We start from the raw sequence: 19,860 nt of genomic DNA on the forward strand, positions 1-19,860 counted from the left end.
ACTTTTAATAGCAACAAATTAGCTCAGCCGGAGTCTGACGCATACCCCTCCGGAAGAGGACAGCACCTTGAAAGAAAGACCAAAACCCTTTAAAAATATTTGCAGCACCACCAGCTCCCATTTTTCTTGGGAAGTTCCCCAGATTCATGAAACTCAGAACATCCAAAGATCCAGGTCTGATGAAAATGGAAAGTGTGTTCTTTAACAGTCGTGTTTATCAGCCGGCAGAAGAAGGAAGTTTAACTTCCCGGTGGGAGAGTTGGGTGGATCTGAGGCCACCTTCCCATCGAATAGGAAACTAAATGCAGCCCAGGGGCCAGGAAGGGCCGCCCGTCTCTGCTTAGGGTGAAAGCTGATCACACCCCTGACCAGTGAGACAGGAGAGGGAAAAGTAGAGAAGGTGACGAAGAGGGAAAGAAGCTTCTAAATCTTAGGAACAAGGAGCACTTTGCCACGCAAGCTGCCTGTGGCTGCCTTCACTCCTGCGCCCCAATAGTCTTTATTTTTTAGATTGGTACTACTTTTTTTTTTTTGCATGCCAACATTTTTTTCTCTTTATGTTATTTTTTCCATCTCCATTTATCCCCTCTATGCCCTCTTCCACCTCCCCAGACCCCAACACCCCCCCCTGCAATCATCACACTATTGTCCATGAGTCCTCTCTCTATCTCTCTTTTTCTCAATCCCTCCATCACCATTACCCTCCCCCCTCCCCCGCCTCACATCAGAGCTGTCAACCTGCTCTCTATCTATGAGCCTGTCTCTGTTTTGCTTAGTAGTTCAGTTTGTTCTTCGATTCCCACACAAGAATGAGGTCATACGGTACTTGTGTTTCTCTGGCTGGCTTGTGATACTTCTCTCGAGCAAGAGAGAGCCGCTCAGCTTGGGGCTCAGTGCATCACTTAAGCAGCTCAGGTGTGTTTGAACAGATTCAGGCAAACCTGTTTTCATGCAGGTGCTGAGAATCCTTCTGAGACCAGCTCATCCTCAGGGAAGAAAGACCAGCTATCGCCAGTCCTCCCACAGTAGCAGAGCCTGCGTCTCAGGCATGCTTCCCATGTACCGTGATCCAGCAAATAGTCCTAGCACCTTGAGGGAGCCAAGCCCGGCAGGTGCCTAAGGCCCCCTGGTGGGGGTAGCAGATACTGCAGAAGTCACAGGGCATCTGCTGATGTCCCATAACTGCTCTATTCATTAGCACTTGTACAAATGCACTGTCCCTGTAGAAAGGTTGGAGGCAGAAGGACGGGGTCTAGTCAGGAGAGGCTGCGTCGTCACAGCAAACGTTACTTACAACACAGTGATCCTTGCCTCACTGCAGTGGGCTCAGAGATGTGTGTGGGGCTGGGGGGCAGACAGCATCTCAGCCGCCATGAAGGGTGGATGCTGGAAGGAGCAAGCAGGAAGGGGCAAAGGCTGGCAAAATATACTCTTAATTCGCCCTCATTTATCCCCCTATAGTACCAATGACACCAGGGGAAATGGTCTCTATACATAATGCTTTTACTTAATCCTCATGGCAGAGGACACAGCTTCTGAGAAGTTAATTAATTCACCAGGAGTCACACAGCTATAACAGTTCTTGGCTCCAGTACTGTTCTTTTTATTATTCCAAGTTTGCTACAAGGTTATATGCTTTAAAACAAACCCAAACAATTACTGAGTTCCTACTCCATTCTTCATTATCCACCCCCCAACAATCCAATAGGTAAGATTGGTATTATCCTCACCAGATCAGAGAGGTTAAGTAACTTGATCTATGTCACACGGCCTGCAAGAAGATGAGATGTAGCTTAAACTCAGACCTTCTGCCTTCCCCTGCAGAGCTGTTCCCAATCCGTCTTTCAAACCGTGGCACCCAGAAAGGTCAGGCATTTGCCCCAGGTCTGCAAGCAGCAGACTGGATTGAATCAGATCCCACAGCTCCCAGCCCATGCTCTTTGCATCATAATGCCGCCCCTGAATTAGTGACAGGCACTCCAACTGGGCCTATTGTCAGTGTCATCCATCAGAGGCTGGGAGCTGCTAATCTGGGGAGAAAGCTTCCTTCTTGAGCCCGGAGCGCTTTATTCTTTATTGGACCAAAACGCTGCACACTGCTGAAGCACAGACAGATTCCTCGGCCTGCACCCCGGGACAGAAATAACTTCCCCATTCATTGCATCAGAAGTAAGACAGATGCTTAACTCTGACCCGTGGGATGTTTTTGAGGCAAAATCTAGAAAGAAAACCTCTGTATCAGTTGAGAAGGAAGGCAAGTGAAAGGCTATCGGGGAAGAAGTGTCTAAAAGGAAATAGATAGTACATAATGGATAAGATTGAGGACAATTATTTTTTCCAAACGTAAGGGGAAATGTGTGTCATGAAAAATGAGAGGAAACAGATCCCCATGGCAAATGTTTACAAGGGCATAAATAGCGTCAAGGCGGGGAAGAAAGCCCACAGTGTCGTTTGGTTATCAGCCAGCGTGCAGGTGACTTCCATGCAAACCCAGCCTATTTGCAGGGAGCGTTGGAGACCCATCTCAACTGGACTGAACCTGTCTGCAGATAGACTGCCTCTCCCCATGAACCGTGTTTGTCAGAGGGCCCGCAGGAATCTCTGTCTTCAAATCCTGAAAGCGGGGAGGTTAGATGGAGCTGGTAGCACTTTCCCCAAAAGGCAAACCACTGACTCCAGTCAGGGCCCCTCAGCATGACTGCCTTTTCTCTCAGTGGGGGCTGGAGGAGGCCAGTGGGGGGAAGGGACCTATGTAATACTTTCAACAATAAAGATTTTTTAAAAAGTGATTGAATTTTTACCCAAAATTGACACAGAAGGACTATGTAGCAGGGGCTCAACGTTGGCTGCTCCTGAGGAATTAGCAATGGATTCTGCCCTGTGGGCCCCACGCATGTGATTCTGGTTTAATTGGAGCAAAGACCCAGCAATTACACTTAAAAGTTCTTCCCAGGCAATCTGAGGTCTGGCCTGTGGCCTCCCACTGCCCGTCCTTTAGGAGTGGGCCTTTCCTCGAACCATCAGCCCGCCCGCCCGCCCAAATACAACCAAACCAGAGCCTTCACTGGGGAATGAGCTATGTTGTGTCAGGACCAGGCTAGTTACTGTCATTTTTTAGTTTAGTTATTATTAGGTAATCTGAACACGTGCGTATCACGAGTGGCAATGAGTCACATCTTTAATATGAGAAATCATAGTAAGTTAGCGTTCAGCCTTTTACCTAACATGGTAAAAGCCTTTTCCGCATCTTATTGTTAAGTTCAAAGCTTTATCTTTAGCAATTCTCTCTGCTCCCTTCAATGCCCGCCTGTGTGTAGCCCGAAAGTGCTGGGCGTGTCTACTGTCTTTGTTCTCACAGTCACCATGCAAACGCCTCCAACGTGTACTTCCCGGAGCACCTGCCTTTGTCTTCCCCCTCCTGGTGGATGGTGCTCCTCTTCACCTGGTGCCTCGGCCAGGGCGGAGGCTCATGGCTGACTTCGCTTCTCGGGCGGTTCCCTTTTCCCCTCACCCTCTCACTTTCCCCGCGTCCATTTGCTCCTGTGCAGTGTCACTGCCCTTCTTTAGCGGGGACCTTCTTTTCCCAGACCAGGCTCTTATCTGGTGGCCTTGCCTCTGGCCCCCTTGCCAGTCCATTCTCTACATTCCTTTCTCAAGTATAGATCTGATCATGCCATTCCCCTGCTTAAACCCTGTGTTCTCTACATGCATTGCATTCCCGTGCTGACCAGTCTGCAGAGATTCTAACGAAAGTAAAGATGCCTTTCCCAGTGCTCCAAGTTCTGCGGAAAAGACTGGGACTGGGAACTCTTTAAGCATTGTTAACTATTGGTGAATTACTCAGCCATAAGTTGCCTAAAAGGTATGTCTTGAGCATCCGTTATGCGCCCAGCTATGTTAGGTATTATAGCCATTTTATCTTAGAATATGATATAAAAATTAAGGAATGTCTCCTTACTTGGATATCACAGGAAAAAATTTAACAAATTTTAGTGTTCTAAAACTTTTTATTCTCCTCCTCCTCCTCCTTTTCCTTGTCCATCAGCCACTATAGAAGATTCAAAATAAAGATGTCTTAGTTTTGCTACAGGAAGTGAACAACAGAATTTTGATGTCCTAGGAATATTTTACAGAGGCACTTGATCACCTAATGACATTTAAGAAATTACTGACCACAGTAAGACACCTAATTACCTAACACACTTTACAACATCCAGTAAGTCCATACAACTATTATCAGTAACGGATAGAAAAAGGGAGACATGACTGTGAAGGACATACTAGTAGAAGGACATGAAGTAGTCTCTTGAGAAATCAGGGAGACTGCCTTATAAATGTGGTCTTGCTGCTACATTAGTGCTCAACACCCAAGTTCCTTGAGGAGATCATGTTTTCTTCAAACATACAAATTCTACACGTATTTTCATGCTCTAACCTATGCATGGGGAGATCAGCTCATAAGAGAATCTCAGTCATCATAAAACAAGAAACTCCCTTTTATGCTGGGATTTTCCAGTGTTTCTGTGTCCCTACTTTTCTAGAAGAATCATCTTTTTTTTTTTTTTTGTAGCCTATAACAGAATCCCTCTCCTCATTTATCCTGTTAGAATCCTCAGAGGGCACTTGGGGAAATCCTGCCTACCCCTGCCCGCCCCCCCAGCAGGAACCAGTTGGTAACAGATCACTGGAATTCCATCAACATGGACAAAGTAACTCAGGAAGTATAAGCCTAGTGTAGGGCTGTGGGCGCTCAGCCCTCACTGGCAGACCGCTGACGCCTGCAGGTTTCTGGACCACAGCCACAGCCTGAGCTCCCACAAATAACCCACAACTGAAACAATCGAACCTGTGAGCTCTTTTCTGCAAGTTTGCCCTGTAGGTGCTTTTCATAAGCATCAGCAATCTGTTAAAAATCCAGGGTTCTGTCGTTATGGCAACCATCTTACCATATACATATGGAAAGAAAAAAAATCCCATCTAACCAGTAACATCAAATTATCATGACAGTTTCTATCTTAAATACAAAACGATGAACTCATTTCTAACTAGAGAAGCATAAAAATCAGGATAACGCCATACTTTCAGACCTGTTTTAGCAACTACATGTAATGGTGCTATTGGCGGCCTTGCTGGTAGGTGACAGGATTGGAAAAGGCAGATTGGAAGAAATAAGACTCAATATTAGACACTTATGTAAAATGAGTTTAATTGTGCAAAAGTTAAAATTCAGTGTGAACTGAGAACATACAAGCATTGAAATACTCCTAAAGTGACCAGCTCCTGTGCAGGTATAAAATATGAGGCCCGTGTTTTATCCATCTAATAAAAAAGCTCACCATCTAGGTGCTTCTTTTGGTCAGAAAGAGAAGTGTGTACCGTATCCCTTCAGGCTATTTGGATAGGTTGTTCCTCTGAAGCCAGGAGACTCTTCGCATAGAGCCCTAGGCTGGAGCGAGTGAGCCTGGAGGGAGAATCACCCAGCATGCCCAAAACAGCCTCGGCCATGGCACCAGGCACAGAGGATCCGAGACAGAGGGTCTGACCGCGAGGCAGCAAGGGACCAGGGGCCACAGCCACTCCTCTTGTGTTGAATTTTGTCAGACCCACCGAGTCCTAACATCAAGTGGGCCCAACTACAATGCACTGTAAGATGGAAACGGAATGTCAGGAAGCAGACATGAACATGGGCTAGAGGATCCAAGGCAGCTACATGAGGAGGGGTCCAGACCCACTTACCATCCAATACAGCTGCCTGGGGCCGCATCTCTACCTTATCCCTGCAGCCTGGGGGTTGGGGGTTGAGGCTGGGTTGGGCGGGGGATGCTCCCTTGATGATGAGCTGGTGGAGAAGAAGGAAGATCGGACATGGTTTACGGATAGGTTGGCTCAATGTGGGGTCTGGTTGAGGGGTGGTCCTAACATTCTGCTGTGAGGGGAGATTCTCTCCGGGGGCAGAGCTTTGTGAAGTGCATATTTTCTTTGGGTAGAAGAAGTGGCCCCAAGAGGAAATAGACATAGACTAAGGGGTAATGGTGAGTAGCTCAGGTACCTATTTAAGAGCCTGGAGAAAGAAACACTTGAAGATCAGAGATAAGGAAGTCTGAAGAAAAGGCATGTGGATGACCTAAGGGAGTGGTTATGAAACGTGAGATCACCCAAGAGAGACCACCGATCCTGGAAGAGGCACTGAACAACCAAGGAGATAGGATGTCTCGGCACATTGCCATCAGCCAGCTCTGTCATCAGCCACTCCTGAGCCAGCACCATGGGCTGGACATTGACAGTGAAGAAGGCGTCCATGCAGGGCTCATGTGGGCTCCATTCACCGCTGATCTAGTCGTGCTGCTAACAGATGTCCCACCTGCCAGCAACCGAGCCCCATACACACCCCCGTCCCTTGAAGAGACCAGTAAGCCACTTGGAAGCAACAACACGCATTGGGAGATGACCAAGTCTCCTGTAGAAACCATTACAGGACCAAGCTGTGATGCTGGGCTTACACTCGCAGGTTTTGCTTTCCATTTGCTAGTCAGATGTTAGAGGCATTTATTTCAATCTTCTCTATGAAAGGCTAATTTTTAGCCTGATTCACCAAATAAATGGTAGCTAAGTCTTGCTCACTAACATGGAAACTGTTCCAAGTTGAAATCAGCCATCAATCCGTCGTCAGCATGACCAGCTCATTTTGATTAGGTCTGAGTATTCATGAGACCAAAGTTGAAGTCATTGACCTTTATAAAAGTTTCATTTTAGGAAGGCATATTTCATTTTTAGAATATCTGTGTCAGAGGCGAGCTGGTGCAGGCCAGCCCTCTGCTGCTCGTCACTCCAATCCTCATTCCAGTTGGTACAGCAGGTAGACTTGCTTATGTACTTTCAAAAGTCCATTTGGAAGAAACATAGAAGCTTGCAAAGTAGTTTAAGCTACAGACTCTCCTGAGTGGCCATACTTAGTTCATTATTCCCAGGCAATGAATCCAATTCAAGCTCAATGATAGTGGGAGTTGGCCCACTACTGGCCATATGTTCCCCACTACTGGCTCTACCCCATTCTGGCTTGACTGTAGGCTTCCTCGGTCAAGGCCATTCATTGCTAGGAAGGGAATCATGTGGCCAGTTCTGACCAATGAGTTATGAGTAAAGTGATACTTCGGGTTAGAACACTTAGTTTTCATGGTGAACCCCTCCAGGCCTTTCTCTTTCCCTCTGCATGGTGCCTGATAATCTATAATAATAAAAGCCTAATATGCTAATTAGACCAGACGTCCTTCCAGATGACCTTCTGGACGAAGCTGAGGCAAGCCACGCGGCTGCGAGGGCCGAGCCCCTTGCACGAATTTCGTGCATCGGGCCTCTAGTGTTGAGATAAAGATCATAGGTGTTTCATCAACCTGGGTCCCTCTGTGACCAGGATAAACTGAATGCCCCCACCCTGGCCCCACTGCACTCAAATGGTTATTAAACATCAGCCAGGAATACATCTTTGTTTTTTGTAAGCCATTGAGCTTTGGGGGTTGGCTGCTACTCCAGGTCATTCTTACCTCCCTTCCCTGATGTCTGTACTCACGGAGAAGGAAGTTATATGTTACTGGTTGGGTGAAATAGGAGGAGGGGAATATCTGGGGGGCAGTGTGTATCTGACCACGGAGATTGTGGGCCATCTTGCCTCCCATTTCACAGTCACCACTTGACTCAAACACGTGTGGGGATTCCTTTGACGATGGCTTAGGTCAGCACTAAGTGTGCCGTCAACAGCCTGCTTCTCCGATAGCTTCCTGGTATGCCAAGCACAAGATAACATACTAGTAGAAAGGCCCAAAAATAAAGTGGCTAAAACATGTCCCTGTAATTTCCAAATTTAGCTCCTCGTCACACTTGGCACAGTGGTGGAGACGGGCATCCTGTAAGATACATCTTTACCCTCAAGCCTGTGGGTGGGAAAATCCACTTATTTTTCTAAGTATATTGTGCTATGGTCTTAAATGCATTTCCCCAAAGAATCCTTAAAACGCTGTGGGACAGGTGTTGCCATCTCTGTGAATGGGTGATGTTGACAATTTATTCTTATGTGCAAGGCATTGTGGTAGGTGCTCTATGTCCTTTGACTTACATATTTACCACAGCAAGCCCACATGTTAAAGGGCCGGTGTCTTCATCCCTCCTCCCTTTGATCAGAGCCGCTCTTGCATCCACTCCTGGTCCCCTCTTAGTTCATCTTTCAGTCTTTCCTCTCACGACTCCACATGCACCTAAGGCTGAGATTGTGGCCTGTGGAGGCACCTGTTGGTACCGGGCGGGCTCCCCTTCATCTTTCCCTGGACCCATGAGATGTAAGCCGGCAGCTGGAGAAGCTCAGATGCTGTGGAACTGTTTGCAATAGGGAGCCTATAGATGAGGGGTCCAGAGGCAGAAGGTTGTATCCTCCACGGGGTGAAAGCTGCTGCTCTTGTTCATGCTCAGTACCGCCTGCTGGGTTTTCCGTAGCGAGATTCCCAAATGCATCTCTTCCTGTAGGTACATCGTCCTGCCTTGCCCTCGTCCAGCGCTTTCTCTAGTCTCATCACTATCGGCTTAGAGGCAGCCCTCACAGTCTCCACCATAGTCTGAATCTGCATCCTACAAGATCAATCTGGTCAGGTTTCCTTCATCCTTAAAAATGCCTGTTGGCTTCCTGCTGCGGCTCGGGGACCAAGTTAAGCACGGTAGCCTGACACACCAGACACTGAAATCCAGCCTCAGCTTCCTTCTCGATCCTCCTTTCCCGCTTCCTTCCAGTACCCTTTCCTGCCCCCACTCCCTCCTCACCTGGCCACCTAGCAGGTGTGCCCAGCACACCCCTCTTCCTGACGTTTCAGGCCTGTGGTTTGGAACCAACTGGAGCGCCTTCCCTTCGACTTTTCTATCGAGCAAACTGGGACTTATTTTCCAAAACCAGTTCAAGTGTCAGCTCTCTGGTATAGCCCTTCCCAGCTGCCCGCAAAGGTCCTCGGTCTCTAAGGGACTCGTTCCCATGGATAGCAGGAACGTCATTGTGTAAAATGTGTCTTTTCTACGCAGTGGGGAGCGGGGCCTGTAACAACTCAGGCCTCGCTGCATTTCCTGTAACATGTATAGGCCGTGGCACATCGCAAGTGCTCGGAAATGTCTGTGCAATGAAAGAAGAAAGTATTTTCCCTGTAGAATATGGACTGCCAGGCCCAAGCAGTGTTTTGATCAGAAGAGACAGACACAGGGGCCCATCCCAGGGACGTGTGCTCCGATAACAGTTCAGCAGGGGTTCCACGGAAACTAAGCAGGGTTCACACAGATGCTGGGGAAAGCGCCCTGCTATTCCGGGCAGCTGTCCCCTCCCGCTGTCGCCAGGGCAGTTTGCTAAGGCGCTGAGCGCCGCTGCCGTCTGTCCTGTCCCCTCAGCCCTGGGCACAGTCCCCGCACTGTGGACAGTGTCCCCCTTCCCAGCAAATCCGACAGCTGGCTCGGTCCCCCGCAGGGTCCTGATGGATCAAGCTTCCTAGCTCCGGGTTAACAGAGCACTTTTCCCTGGCGCATGAGTATTCATTTACATCAACACAACTCTGCTCAGAAAAAGAAACGGGCGGCAAGAATGAGAGAACCACCGTGTCTTCGGTACTTCACTTTGGACACATTCCTAGAATATCCTCTTTCCCATCCAGAAAGGCCCAGTAAACCCCCGATCCCAGAAGCTGCCTCCACCGCGCGGCTGCAGTTGCAGCCTGAGATCAACTCCCAGCCGCTCTTTCCAGGGGCTCAGAACCTGCGATTGTCAATATTTCCCCGAGATCGCCCGTTCTGATCACGCATCTCCGCCTCTGTTTACACGCTCCCACCCAGTGACAGAGCACATCTGGCGCGGCTTGCGCAGCCGAGCAGCTGGCAGTCAGCAGTCTGCCTGCACGTGGCTAATGAAGCCCCGAGTGGATAGCTGGCTCTGCGCTCCCACGCGGCCAGGACATGGGGAAGGGCATTGCTGCAATCCTGACGGCCGCCGCGGTTTATTGTATGTTTACGGCCCTTGTTCCTGCACTCACCTTGGTGGACAGCACACGTGATTTGGGGGGTTCAATCAGTTCAGCTTGTGAACATTTCCCCCCAAACTGTGCTGACTCACCAGCCTTAGGACACCTACAGGCCTGGAGCCCCTGCTGGTTCCGGGCCGAGCAGAGTCAGGAGATGAGATGTTGCGCTTTTCAGTGTTGTTGGTTTTTTATAGAGTCAACAAGATGAACAGCCCAGCTAGTGTCTTTTGTTGTCTAATAAAAGTTCCTGTGAGCTCTTACTGTATGTTTGGGTCCTCAAAGCTGCCTCTGTGGAAACAGGTTTTATACGAAGAATAAGATGGGGGTCTCCATGCCTCCACTATAGGCCCCACGAGACCAGGCTGTGAGATTTGGGAACCTTTCGTTTTCCAGATTTCCATTTTCATCACTTTAAAATGAGGGATTGGACCCAAAATGGTGTTTAACGTCTTCCCCCTCCACCCCCCTCCTCCTTCCTCTTCTCCTCCTCCTTCATTTTGCATCGAACCCCGTGGGAGCCCATGAGACCACATGCATCCACGTGTGGCTAGAAGAACAGAATTCCTCCCGACGTGTCTCTGGGAATGTTGCCCATACAGGGCTCATAAATGCATCTTCTCTCCCTGCAGCTCACAGAGGGGGAGTACGCCCTGCCTACGCCTGCTACTTGGCCTAAAGGGTGAGAACTGGTGACTTGGCCGGTCCTGCCGGGCCTTTGAGAGGCAGAGGGATTGTAAATGGGCACTCGTTGCTTCCGCTTATCCCTGGCACCGCATCCGGGGCTGAACGAAACCACAGCAGCAGGTGGCACTCGCGCTTTTGGGGATGGAGTGTCGGAGGAGGGAAGGGAGGATGCCAAATTTTAAAAAGAAAAGAAGAATGGAAAGGAAACCACGGGAAAGGAAGAAAGGCAAGAGAACAGGACGGGGGTTAGAACAGCAGCAGGAGAACGTGTGACCCGGATCTGGGGTGTCTCGGGAACCCTTCAGTGACATGCGTGATGGAGAAGTGGAGGCCCCGCTGCAGAGCAGAGTGTGCAGGCGGAGCAGCTCTCTGTGTCAGGGTGCTGGCTCCCGAGCTCAGCTCCTCCTCCACTCTAATCTCTGCTCCAGATAATGAACCATGTGAGTTGTGGGGAGACTAAGGGGCAACTGCCTGCAGATCTGGGTGCCCTGAGTTCCCCCTTTCTAAGTGTGGCTTAGGCAGCAAGGGGACTTCTCCCGGGGAGGGTCTAGCGTGTGGGACAGAGGACTGGGTCAGGCCGCCCTTAGAACAAGACCTTCCATGGGCAGCTCTGGCTCCTCACAGTCCCTGGAGCACAGCCCAGAGCCATCAACTTTAATCAGAAACGGCCATTTCTTAAACCATTCTCTTTTCGTCCTGCCCTGTGATGGGGCTTTTAAATACCTTGTCTGACAGACCCCAGACGGCCCTTTACTGCAAGGTTTAACTCTTGGGAGAGCAGAGAGATAGCCACGGAATATAAGTAACACTAATAATCCGGTCGCGGTCAGAGGAAGCTCCATGCAATGCAAGAAATCACAAGGAAAAATAAAAAGACCACATTAAAGACTTCTGTAAATAAAAAGCAAGTTTTAAAAGACAACAAAAGCTGGGGTAAACATATTTTTAAATGTATTGTGTACTACTGAATTGCCAAAGCAGTAAATGCTCATTGTAGAAAAGCAAATAAACAAACAAAAAACCCCCAAGTGATAGAATATATATGGAAAAGTGACCGTGACTTCCCTTCCACACCATGATCTACTTCTGACTCTGTTAAGTTTATTAACAGTTCCGTACACATTTCGGGGCTTTGTCTAGGCACATATAAACATGTGCACCCCAAGTATCTCCCCCAGCCCCACTCTCCTCTCCCATCCCTAAAGGGTGACCTCTCACCAGCATATGCAGGGGAAGCGATTTTCCTTCATGAAGGTTTTCCTAGAGAAATGCGTAGTCAGCAGTGTCTTATTGCCTGTGTTCCTCCTTGGACCACATGCACGCAGCTCCCCATCACCCACTGAAGCCCTGAGATGACCTGCAGCAGGAGGCTGCTGTCCGCACATGAGCCACCCAAGGTAGTGGGTGGTGGTCTGCATTCCCTTCACACCCCATCTCCATGTCCCGCTCAGGATCACCCTGAGCTTGTAGATTTTATTGACGTGAAATTTAAGAGAATGCAGAATGCTGTGTACTGAATATGACTTTCCCCAGGGTTTGGGGAGTGGGGAATACCAAGGAGTTGAAACTTTCACAGGGACTCCATCCATGGGCAAGACTCAGTCCCCCTTAGCTTTCCAGTTTAGCTCCCTTAAAAATACTACCCTCTAACTGCCACTACGGAATTTTATTTTTTAAGGGAACACAAAGTGTAATTCCCAGGAGGCCTTAGCAGGACAGTCGGTGACAGCTGTTGACACAAAGTCCCACACAAACCAGGTAGAATGAGAATAGGTAGCACTCAGAGTTTAGCCCCTTCAAGATTGTCCTCACCAGTGTGACTCAGACACCTGTTTACTCTCATGAATGTATGCTAAGCATTCAGCCAAACACACACACACACACACACACACACACACACACACACACACACCATATACATATTCAAAATAAGATGCTAATTCTCAGAGACTGCATTGTATGAACCATTCGGGACTTTAAGACTCTCAGAATATAGTCTTAACTGCCTCAGAATTGGTGAGGCATAAGTTTCACTTTGGAATTCATATTTCATATAATTTTGCAAAACCAAGGTAGTTGCTTTTCTTTCATTTTCAAACTTTTTCAAATTGGGCTCCTCACACCTCCATGGGAAAAGAAAGAGATGGCTGTGGCTTTAGCTAACCAATTTAAAAGTAAGCTAGCTTACTTATAACTCAGGTTCTTAATTAAAAATTTTCCATTCAGTAGTACTAAAAACTAATTCTTCCAGTAACAACTACACCCACTGCCATATAGCATTTTATTTTACTAAAGGGAGTAATACTCTACACATTCTAAAAATTATCAGAAAGTATATTTGCAGAAAAATGTAAAAAGAGCTCATAAAACTCATAGGAAAAAAGTTTGTAGCAGCTAAGTGGGCAAAAGACCAATACCATTTATAAAGAAAAGTAAATAATAAAGTAAAAGTATGTTTAACTTTATAAACACATAAATCAAAATAAAGCAACAATGAGACATCACTGTTCATAACATTTACCAAAGAGAATGTTTAGTGACTGTCCTGGTGGCAATGTGATGGCGTGAGCCCTCTCATCTTGGTAGAATTACAATTTAGTGGAGCTGATCTGACAAAACAGCTTGGCAATATGTATCAAGCACTTTTCCCAGTACTTCTAATTTATTAATCTCTTCTAAATGAATATTAATTATTGACAAATTTATGCATAAGATATTATTTAAATATTAAGTAGAATGTCTAAAATTTAGGAATAATCTAAGTATCAAACATTAGGAGACAATACAGATATATTATGGTGCCTGCATGCCATGGAATATTATGTAACCCTTAAAAATATTTTTTCAGAACTTCATTTACTAACATAAGAAAATACATATGAATGTTTAGTGAAAATTCAAGATATCAAATTATTTTAACATCAACATAAAGATGTATTGGTTGATAATTAAACAGTGGCTAATTCTATTGATTTGGGGGTTGAAGATTTCATTCATTCTTCATCTGTTGTTATTGTTTTTTCATCCATTGTTATTTTTTCCAAAATTATCCACAGTGGTATGTATTACTCTTATCAGAAATAAAATTCTTTGTAGTTAAAAACTATGAGCAAAGATAATATGCCAGGTATAGACAACATACCAGTGACAGATAAGAAGTAGGATCTGATCTCAAGGCATCTGACTCCAAAGGATGTTTAACACAAAGGCATTGTGATTTGAAACCTTAAGAGTCTTAGACTACATCATATATATGTAACATGTACACCTATTGAAAAATGTTGGAGTGACAATTTGTAAGTCTAATTACGCACATTAAAAAACGAATACCCATCCATAGTACTTTAAAGTTTACTTATAAAACAACATTTTTACCTCCAAAGTTAGAGTGAATTAGGCACTTATATTTAGAATACTATCACCCTATTATAAAATATCTGGTGCTTACCTATATAATGTTAACTAACACTAATGTGTATATTAACAAGTATATAGATAAAAAGTAATTCACGCCCTGAGGAAGTTTCAAAATTATAAATTAAAATCAAAACTATGTAAATGAAGTAAAATATCTCCCTTAAGAAAGGGTTATAAAAATGATTAACATTTCGATAAATTGATTACAGATTCTCACAGGAAACTTTCACCCTGAGCAGACTGGATAAACCCTATTTAACAAAATCTAGGAGTCTTGTAATAAATCCACTGGTTAGGCAGTTAATCTAGTAATGCTCAGCAGGCAGACGTCAGGATGAATTCAGCACTTCTGAAAACAAGAAGTTCACTGTGAGCAGAAGAAGTAAAAACATCCCTATAAACTTTTATTTAAAGGGCAAAGAGCCAAGTAAGAAGTTTGTGGAAGTTCTGCTTGAATTTAGCATTCTCTACAGAAAACAAAATGGAATTCACATGGTTATTTCTTAGATTAAATGAATTGGTTCTTCAAGATGTTTCCCCAATACTGTTTAGGAATTTAGAGTGTAAAATATATTGTATACTTGAAATTTTCTACGAGAGTAGATCTTTTTTTTTTTTTTAATTGATTTTTCACAGAGAGGAAGGGAGAGAGACAGAGAGTTAGAAACATCGATGAGAGAGAAACATCGATTAGCTGCCCCCTGCACATCTCCCACTGGGGATATGCCCGCAACCCAGGTACATGCCCTTGACCGGAATCGAACCTGGGACCTTTCAGTCCGCAGGCTGACGCTCTATCCACTGAGCCAAACCGGTTTCGGCGAGAGAGTAGATCTTAAGTATTCTTAACACACACACACACACACACACACACACACACACACACACACACACACATACAGAATACACACAAGGTAACTAACTATGTGAGGTAATGAATATGTTAATTACCTGGATAGCGGTAATTATTTTACAATGTATATGCACATTAGAACTCATGTTGTACACCTTAAATATATATAATTTTTATTTGTCAATTATACTTAATAAAGCTGAAAAAATAAATAAAATAATTGAGGGGAAATGCCAGGGAAAAGGGAAGCACAGGTGGGGAAACCATAAAATCCACTTATAAAATTAACTCAAAATGTTGGCTAAATTCTGACTGTACCTACATCAGCAATACTCTAATAATAGTAAAATCTCTCTTTGAGAACTGAAGAGAGATTTTCACTGTTGCTCTTCTAAACAGCATTTGGAGACCAAGTCCCACTAAATTAAAATATACTAGTAGCCTATCTTGGCTCCTTATTGATACCTCAGAGGGTCCATGCCTTAGGAAGAAGACAACATTTCAAAGGGATTCATTCTAAGACTAAAGGCAAAACTGAAATACATTCTCCCTCCAAAAAAAGTGTACAATCAGTCATCTCTGACTTTAAGTGATTAACTGCCTGGTAGAACAAACAGAACATTCTTCAGAGGAAGATAACAGAACTCAGAATCTTTACATTGTATTATTCACAATGTCAATAAACAAGCAAAAATAATGGATGTACCAAAAAATCAAGAAAGAGAAAACTCAATCAATGGAAATGACCTAGATGTTGGAATCAATTGAAAAGCTAATTCAAATAGCTATAATAAATAAGTTTAGAGTATATAGAAAAAGGTGAATATAGTGATGAAGAAATGGATAATTTCAGAAGAGATATAGAAACTGCATGTATGTGAACACTGGAAATCTTAGAAATAACACAATATCTAAAATCAGAAATTCTGAAAGGTATTAACAATAGAGTAAATGCAACAGAAGACAGGATCAGTGAATTTGAAGACAGGAGACTAGCAATCATGTAAGCTGAAGCATACAAAGAAAACAAAATTAAGAAGAGCACAGGTATTAAATGATTTATTGGAAGAAACAAGTAATAAAAAAATTTGCAAACCCCAAACAGAATAAAAAGAACAACAACAACAAAAAAGTATACCTAAGCATGTCATAGTCAAGCTGCTTAAAACTAAAGATTAAAAACAAAGCAGGCAGAAGAATAAAACACATACTAAATATTGGTGAACAACAATAAGAAACTTGAGACACTCAGAAAATAGAAGACAATGAATGACATCTTTAAAGTGCTACAGGGGGGAGACTGCCACTAACAATTCTATATCCAGGCAATTAACCTGAATGTCAAAAATGAAAACAGATGCAACACAATCCGTATCAAAATTTCAACAGCAGATTTTGCTGAAATGGAGGAGCTGATTTTGCAAGGGGCCCTGAAAAGCCAAAATAGTCACACTCAAAAATATAGTCAGGGGCTTTATACTTTCCAAACTTCAAAACTTACAGAGTAGTACTGGCATAAGAATAGACTAACAGACCAATGAAATAGAATTGAGAGTCCAGAAAAATATCAATACATTTATGGCCAATTGATTTCTGACAAGGGTGCCAAGTTCATTCCATAGAGAAACAACAGACTTTTCACCAAATGGTGTTGGGACAACTGAACAACCATGTGTAAAGAATGAGGTTGAGCCAAAACCGGTTTGGCTCAGTGGATAGAGCGTCGGCCTGCGGACTGAAAGGTCCCAGGTTCGATTCCGGTCAAGGGCATGTACCTGGGTTGCAGGCATATCCCCAGTAGGAGATGTGCAGGAGGCAGCTGATCGATGTTTCTCTCTCATCGATGTTTCTAACTCTCTATCTCTCTCCCTTCATCTCTGTAAAAAATAAATAAAATACATTTAAAAAAAAAAAAAAAAGAATGAGGTTGAACCCCTACCTCACACCAGTAGATCAGTGACCTAAGTGTAAGAGCTAAAACTATAAAACTCTTAGAAGAAAACATGGAAGTACATCTTTATTAACTTAGATTTGGCAATGGATTCTTAGCTATTACACCAAAAGACACAAATGACCAAAGAAAAACTAGATAAGTTGCACTTTATCAAAATGAAAACTTTTGTTTATCAAAGGACATGACCAAGAAAGTAAAAACTACAGAAGGGGAGAAAATATTTTCAAATCATATATCTAATAGGGTTTTAAATTTTTTTTATTTATTGACTTTAGATAGAGAAGGAGAAAGAGAAACATTGATTTGTTGTTCCACTTATTTATGCATTCATTGGTTGATTCTTATATGTGTCCCGACTGAGCATCAAACCCACAACCGTGGTGTATCAGGATGACACTCTAACCAACTAAGCTACCCAGCCAGGGTGGTCTAATAAAGATTTAATATCCAGAATATATTTTAAAAATCCCTACAACTCAACAAGAAAAGACAAACAATCCTACATAATAAAAGGCTAATATGCAAATTGACCAAATGGTAGCATGACCGGTCGCTATGACGCACATTGACCACCAGGGGGGAGAAGCTCTACACAGGAGCTGCCCCCTGGTGGTCAGTGCGCTCCCACAGGGGGACTGTTGCCCAGCCAGAAGCTGGGCTCTTGGCTGGCAAGCACAGCATCCACGGGGAGCGGGCCTAAGCCGGCAGGTGGACATCCTCCGAGGTGGACATCCCCTGAGGGCTTCCGGACTGCAAGAGAGTGCAGGCCATGCTGAGGGACAGCCCCCCCAAGTACACAAATTTTGTGCACTGGGTCTCTAGTCCAATTACAAAATGGGTGGCTTCGTCAGTTGGAGTGTCATCCAGTACACCAAAGGTTGTGGTCACAGGCTTTGACCTGTAGTAATCCTCGTCCTAACCTGTCTCTCGCTGTCACTCTGCCATCCCACGCCAACGCTGGCTTCATTATTTCCCTTCCTTCTACCCTCGTCCCACTGATTGTGGCATCCTGATTTTTTTGGCTTCTCCAGTTGCTTCTGCCATCTTTTTTTTTTTTTTTTTTTTTTTGAGTCTATCTTCTCGTCATCATGACATTTCTCCAGCTTTCCTGTTTGTTACCTAAGCCTCTGGTGTGTCCCCTGGATGCCCTCCTTAGAATGACTACCACAGGAAGCCCAGCTGGCAGAGGCCCCGGCAGCTCGGGCTCCACTCTGCTCCTTGGTTTTGATACCAAAAGGGTGGGCCCTGGGCATTCTGATCCTGATTTATTATAAAACCATAATACACGTTTCCTAGAATCCCAGGCTTGAAAGGAACCCTGAGGTCTCCCACCATCTGAGTTAAAAGCCCTGTGTTCTTTCCATTGTTCTGCCCTGTTGTCTCGTTGCTTTCAAATATTTGATGGCGGATCTCATATCCCAAAGTGTTCTTTCTAATCTCAACATCTCAGTTCCTTAGCCCCTCTGTCCAGCCTGATTGGCTTCCTCTAAATCAGCTTTATTTAATTACTCCCCCTGTCACAATGGACAGCGGGCAGCATTTTAAAACAATGTCCCGATTATATCCTGGCCATTTTGGACTGGAACAGGGTTTTATACTATTTATATTCACTTTCGCCTAGCCTTCTCCATGACACAGACGGAATCTTTTAAAATACTTCTGCTGGAACCAATGCATTAGCTACTTCCTGCTTCAGCCTCAGCCCCATCTCAGATCCAGGTTGGGGAGGTGGGTCAGCCAGTGCCACGCTGTCTACCCAGGGCCAGAGCCCCCACTAGGTTCTCTGCAGCCACGCACAGATGCATCCTCCTGCGTGGGGACATCGGATGTGTCGTGTTTGCGGGCCAGGCACGGTTCTCTCCTGCTAGTTGTACCTCCACGCCCGTCCCAGCCCCTTAGTGCATGAGACATCATTAGAGGGAAAACCTTCAGTCCTTGCAGTTGACTTTTCAGTATTAGTAACACATTTCTTTCCCTGCACAACTGATTGAGACACAGCGTGCCCTCTGCCACTGATGAGTTGCCCCCGCACCCCCACTCCCATTCTCTAGGTAACTGACCCATTCACCCAGGACACATTCTCTCTCATTTAATTGGTTATTCTAACTGGTCCACGTCTGCCCCCAAAAGATTAAAGAAACATCATCAAACCCTTGCCAAGTTCTGTGTTCACCACGTCTCGTCGCACTCCTCCTTTTTAGACCTTCATGAAATCAAAAACCAATTTAGCCTGGCATAAATTTTCTTTCCTCTTTCAAATTCTCGTTATCACTGCTCTTTTTTTACTTTAAAAGCTGCCAAATCTTGCTCTAGCTGGTTTGGTTCAGTGGATAGAGCATCGGCCTGTGGAATGAAGGGTCCTGGGTTCGATTCCAGTCAAGGACACATGCCCAGATTGCAGGCTTAATCCCCAATAGAGGGGGTGCAGGAGGCAGCCGATCAATGATTCTCATTGCTGTTTCTCTCTCCCTCTTCCTTTCTGAATGCAATAAAAAATATATATTTTTTAAAAAGCTGTCGAATCTTAACAAGATCCACATCAAGCTCCCCATTCTGTGCTGTTGGGAAGTCTTCCTCCATTCACCAGGATTAGTCAGGAATTAGTGGTTTTCAGTTTATGGTTTATTGTCACTGGAATGTGATCTCTTCTCTGGGGGGATCCCGCCCTGTCCCTGGAACACACCTCTCCATTAGCATTGCCCTCACCTCCTTTATCGATGAGAAAGCAGCTGCACCGTCACTACTCCAAGGTCCTGAGAACACAGTATTTCTTCACAAGGAAACAGGGAAAAGAAAGCTCTCTAGCATGTCTGGTATTACTCACGTTTCTCCTTTCTCTTCCTGGTAAAGTGTAAAAGCTCCTAAAGTCTCTTTACGCTTTCTGGAGAGTTTGGTAAAGCAGGACTCCAGTTATT

Source organism: Myotis daubentonii, chromosome 18 (genome assembly GCF_963259705.1).
Source record: "Myotis daubentonii chromosome 18, mMyoDau2.1, whole genome shotgun sequence".
Lineage (NCBI taxonomy): Eukaryota > Metazoa > Chordata > Mammalia > Chiroptera > Vespertilionidae > Myotis > Myotis daubentonii.